Source organism: Geospiza fortis, unplaced genomic scaffold (genome assembly GCF_000277835.1).
Source record: "Geospiza fortis unplaced genomic scaffold, GeoFor_1.0 scaffold40, whole genome shotgun sequence".
In the NCBI taxonomy this organism is placed as follows: Eukaryota; Metazoa; Chordata; class Aves; order Passeriformes; family Thraupidae; genus Geospiza; species Geospiza fortis.
In genome coordinates this window covers 4,306,300-4,312,299 of record NW_005054297.1, presented here as the reverse complement: position 1 = coordinate 4,312,299, position 6,000 = coordinate 4,306,300, and the positions used below count along the sequence as shown (strand labels likewise).

At 40.1% G+C, this 6,000-nt stretch overlaps 1 long non-coding RNA gene across 1 annotated transcript in view; it reads left to right on the top strand.

The window, feature by feature from the left end:
- Positions 1 to 5,599: 5,599 nt before the first annotated feature.
- Positions 5,600 to 6,000, top strand: part of LOC102035037 — a 53,877-nt gene continuing 53,476 nt past the window's right edge. The window contains exon 1 of the long non-coding RNA XR_265216.2: positions 5,600 to 5,654. This is a non-coding gene — a long non-coding RNA (uncharacterized LOC102035037). The remainder of the gene's footprint in view (positions 5,655 to 6,000) is intronic.

Genomic DNA, 6,000 nt, shown 5'->3' with positions numbered 1-6,000 from the left:
TAAACATCAGAGTTAGAAACCAATGAATACCTCACTTCCATCATAGGCAAGAGAGAAACAGAAACTTCCAAAACAGAAGCCCGAAGTTTGTGGTCCATGACACCACAAAATGAACACTCAAATCAGTTGCCATCAGTCCTTTTCTCTTCCAGCTCTTCCTTGCTGCCCACCAGCTCTGTCCTATGAAAACATATGGACTAATGTAATTCCTCCTCTTCTATGAAGTGGCAGATTACCTAATGGCTAAAGCCAACTTTCTGTTAAGCATGTCATATTCTCTTAGGTAACATTAATATAATAAAAGCAAAACACTCTGTGTGTGTGTGTGCATGTGTGTGTGTGCGTGCATGTGGGGTTTTTTTAATATAGGAAACTCACATGAAAAAGGCCAAAAATGGATTCCTAATGAGAAAGGATGTGCCTGCTTTTGGAGAAATTAACTGCTCCAGTGAATTGCAAAGATAAAGCAGAAGAAATTATCCAATAATTTGTCTGATCTAATTAGAGATGGCCTGATCTGCTAAATTCTTATCCAGATCCAAATTATGGGGGCATCTGGAACTGGGATTATAGTTTTGGCTCACAGACTCTAGTCAGGCTAGTGTGAAGAGCAGGTAAAAGCTAAGGGACCCAGCCCCCTGCCACAGCATACAAACCACTGCCATGGACTTTAAATATGAGTTACTCAAACCCTATGGAAAAAGATTAGGAGCCAATTACTGTAAATTAGTGCATCCTAAGTGAGCTATTTTCCCTTTGGTCATAACACTGAAAACTATCCTATGACATTAGTAATTAATTTCTTGCCTCCTGCAGTTGGAGAGTTGAGACACTCATATTTTCAAAACTAATTTTTACCACATACTCCTGAAAAGCTCTCATTTTTCAAAAAAATCAAATATTTTACTTCTAAACTTTGTATTTTAAATCCTTTCTTTACCTCTCAAAAAGGGGTAGTGACCTTCAGAGGAATCAAGAGAAGAAGTAGTGCAACCATGGGCAGTATTTGAAGCTTTTTGTGAATCCTCCTTACACATTTAGCAATTAAAGAACAAGACTATGGGAAATAACTGAAGACTACAGTACAGCATGCAAGTGTGTGGAAATGCTACATGATGATGACTAAACAATGTATTTCAGGTCTAGAAGTCAGTCTGGGTCTGACTTTGAGGGTCACATACTGACCCTGCAGAGCAGAAGGCATATGGGAGCACACTGCCCCTCGTTCCCCAGCTCACATGCTCCCTTTCAGAGGAAATCTGGAACTTGCACCCAGATCTCTTACCACTGTGATGATACAGCCAAAGCAAACTGCAGTGCAGGCACAGCTGTTTATGACTGAGCCTGAATTTCTGCCTCACAGCCCATAACATTTACCAGTGTGTTCTGCTCCGTGGTACCCACAACGAGAGCTGACCATGTACAGCAGTGCAAGTAACCCTCTCCTGATGTTTCTTCTTATTCCCAAGGCAATAGCTGGGAGGCAAGAGGAACCAGAAAGTGCTGCATGCAGATGACCTGTTAGGCAAGCAAAATACAGCAGCAGTGGAGGTGATGGCTGAGGCAAGTGTGAAACCTCACCAGTGCTCAGGTAGGGATTTGACAGAAGGTCTCAGGGGAGTGGAAACATTCGGGTGAGAGGTTCCCTCCTGCTCTAGCAGTAAAGAGAAGTGATGCTGCGAAAGGTGATTTACAAGGTGGAGATTTATCAACAGGTGAGAAACACCAGTCCAGCAGTGCCAGCAAATTGATACTGACCTTCCGGGAAAAGTGCTGCCCCCATCAAAGCATCTGGCTTGAGCCAGTCCCACACAAACAACAGAAGGTATAATTGCATTGCTGATTCTGGTTACCACAAGTTCAAAAAGAGTGAATAAAGCACACTATAAACATAAACATATTCCTGCTAATTAAGAAAAAAACTGAAACAAAACCCAAAACAATTATCAAGCAAATGAAGGTAGCTAAAATCAGCCCAAACCCTATAAAATCTGCAGAAAAAAGCGGCTAAAAACATGACTAAAGCAGACCTCAAAGCACAGCAGCCATCTGTGCCAGCTAGGATCTAGTAATAATGCAACTCCTAATAGCAACATGAATAATAAAAGTAAAACTCTCATGAGTTGCTACAGTGTTTTGCAGCAACAATAATAGATGTTTCTCTGTGGTCTCTAGTCTTTATGTACGAATCATTACAACTGTGCTTAACATTTGCAAGGAGAATCCTCATTTTTAGATGTAACTTAAAGGCATATTTGCATTCACTGGGTAAATCCAGCTCTGGGAGAAAAATGCTGTGCTCCAAGGAATTCCAGGAAGAATTCCTCCCTCCTGCAGTTGTGGAGCCCAAATTCCCACTGTTGTACTTTCTCTGTCAGGGTTTCAGATCACAGCTGTTTCTAAGATACTAAGCTTAGAGATGCTGTGGGTGTACACAGCTTCCCTGCCCCTCCAAAGGAAGAACATCTCTGTTTCCCTTTCTTGGCATTTCTGAATGCTCCAGAGATCCTCTTGCCTTTCTTTGGTGAACTGAAAAGTTCAAGAAACAAGCAATTGCAGTGGAAGCAGCAGGACAGCTATTGCTTGTCAGGGGAGTTTCAGTGGTTTCTGGCCTTATTGATGGTAGTTGGAGAAAGAGGAGCAAAATGGAATGGCTGTCTCAGCTGGAGTCTCCTGAGAAGTTTGAGTTTTCAGAAGGATGATAAAAATTAGGTGAGAATTCAAAAAAAGAGCTACAGAAAATGCTTCAGAGTGTGAAAAATACTGCTCACTTAGAGAGAATTGCAGCACTCATTTTTTCATCTTAGCAGAGAAGAAGCCAAAGGACAAGTTGATTAGCAATGCCTGGGGAACATATGTGATACAGGAAGACCTTTTAAATGTAGAGATAAAAGTACAGAAAAAAATTCAACTCTCAGAAGGTAGAAGCTGGCAGCAGTCAAGACATCTCTGTGGTGGGTCTGCATCTTTAGCGTCACAGAAGTTTGTGAAAGTGGAAAGAGGAGATCCCATAGCTTTGATAATGTAAAGACTGACCAAGTCCAGTGGAGCCTAAGTAGCATTTAAAATGCCCCAATTATGATAACAAAATAATCAGAGCTTTGTAAAACATGCATGACATTTATTCCAATGAAGGAAGTGCTGCAAGAGACTGACTACTTAATCAGAAAGGTCTTTTCTACTATTTTTATTTTCATCCTGTGAAAGGGATCTATCACAGCACTGGCTTTCCCACCTCTCTTTGTCTGTGAGGGGGGAAGGGATGACAGAAATTGTCAATTTTCCAGGAAAGTAGAAATAGAAACAGTCAGCAAGGGTATATGGTGGAAGAAAGAAAATAAAATCTATAATGAAGATCACAACTATTCAAGAGAAAAAGATCTTGAATGTTGGTCGATTTAGATTTTTAAAACATTGTCCTGAGCTCTGTGTTTCTGGGGAAAGAAACACTTAAACACTCAAACAAATCTCACATTTGACACCTATAATACATTTTAACTCATATGTCTTTTGAGAATGCAGATGTCTGGACCTGCTTGGTACAAAAGAGAGCTGCTCTTCTGCATGCAGTTCCTACCTAGACCCACCCTGTAGAAGAAGAACTGTTAATGAGACAACAACTTCCAAACAGAGATTGCCCAAAAATTAATTCCTTGTGCCCCTATTATGTCTGTTCCCAGCTGGAGAGTCTTTCAGCACACACACTGTGCCTTCACAATTCTCTGCTAGGTGAATTTTCTGCCACCATGTTAAGCATTGTGCAATGTCCCCTGTGTAACATTGACTGAAATGTAGAAACGATCAAGTCATCTGAAAGGATATGGGGAGGTTTTAATTTCCTGAAATAGACCTGCTGTTCAGGCAGTATTGCCTTCTCTATAATAGGAAGTTCAGGAATATCAATTTCTAAATTTGTCTATTCAAATTAGCCCATTACCATTAATGCCAACTCCTTTGAAAAACCGCGAGTCAGGCCCCCCCAAAACCATGAGAATTTAATGGTGTAGAAACATTGTCCCTTTTTCTTTGTCATCTGATTTTTTAAGCTATTTGGAGACAAGTTTTCAAGTTCTTCTTCACAAAGGCAAGATTAGAAATTTACTTTTTTTTCCTCTCTGTGAGAAGAAAGGTTTTCTTGTTATTGTATGAGTTCGGGAGCTGAGCCAATGTAAAACTGCAGGAGCTGACAACACCACCTGATGTTTTTTTCAGGTGTTTCTGTCACTAAGAGATGCTGCATACCATCATGACCAAGTTAATTGGTTAGACCTGTCCAAGTACTTGTGCACAGACGCTTAAGTGCACAGTCATCAGCTCATATAAAAATAGAGCTGGAAACAGCTTCCTCTGGTCCACCCCTTTAGTTACGGGTGAGATCTGTTAAACCTGTGCCATTCTTGCCCAGCCTGTTCTTAAAGGTCCCTGACAGTGAAAGCTCAGTCATCTCCTCACTGCCTCATATTTAGAAAATCACTCCTAAATTGCAACTTGAGTCTTCAGTGTTGTAATTTACGATCATCTCTTCTTAGCCTGTGAGATATCATGGAGAATTTATTGTTCCATTCCACTGTGCAACAGCCCTGTCAGGTCTCCTGACAGTTTTTCTTAACTTTAATAACTCAGGCTTTCAATCTTTTCTGTTAGATCATGTTTCCTAGGGCTCTGCTCATTCTGATAGCTCTGCTCTGGACATCTCTCCAAGTCTTGCTGAAGCACATCACCCAAATCTGGAGGTGTTATTTTAACTCAGCCTAACTAGGAGGAGGTGTGCAGGAAGAACCATACTATATCCCTACTGTTAAACTTTTGTTTATGTGTCCTAATGTGACATTAACCTTTGTCATACCAGCTTGGTATTACTATCCTATGTTCACCCTATGACCCTCTGTGACCTCAGTTCCTGAACTGATCAGCTGCTCTGATTCTTGTATAGTGCAGCTGCTCATTCTGACTTGTCATTAATCCTTCCCACTTACCAAACAGCACCATATATTTTTCAGACTATTTCTTCAATTCATGAAAACTATCTTGATTTCTAATTCTGTCCTGAAATGTGTGTGTGATCCTTCCCAGCTTTGCATCAGCTGCAGATTTAATAAACATATTTTCTATTCCATTGTCTGAATTGTTAGTCACAATGGACAAAATCCAGAATAGATTGTTGCCTAATGTCATCTGAGAACGGCTTTCTGGATAAAGTTCTCTAACCCAAGTTTTCACTCATGACATCATAGTTTCATTTGGACTATTCTCCTTAGCAAAGCAACAAAAGATTTTCTAAGTCAGAACTTGCCACTCCTATTTTTTTTCCATATGCACCACTAAAAACACTTTTCAGATTAATGAGCTAATCCTGTTTTAAGAATGTAGGTCACTATCATATCAATTTTCAAATTTTAATAAATATTTATGGCGATCTGTAATTACTTTCAGCAAATTCCCATGTATTTCTGCAGAAAATGCCTTTGCTGCATCCCAAATACTTGTGCCTGGCTATTACTGCTGCCAGTCTCTTCTCTAGCACCTAGTTCTAAGATAACCTCAGGAAATAACATGAGCTATTTTAGCCTTTTCTCTCTTCATGGCTCCTACCAGAATCTCTACAAGTAAGCTCATGAACATCCACTTCAACATTTCAAACCCATTTAAAGGAGGTAAGCAAACCTAACTCTGGAACATAATATTGCACAACTGATTAGAGCAGTCACAGACAAGCAGCATATTCAGAACTGCTAACATTTGAACATAATTTTCCAATAATGCTGTCAAACAATTAAAAATGATTGTTCCATTTAAGAGGCTCTCACTCCTTTAGAGAATATCCTCGTTGAAGTATTCTTCCAGAAAATTTTATTGAGCTTTGCTTGCATGATAGTGCATTGAATCTCACATTTCTTGAGGAGTTATAGATGCACAGAACTGACCCACGATGTAATATGTGGCCTCTATACCCTGCTGTTGGCTTTGTGCAGCAGTTGGTAACATCATGAGGCTCTGTGC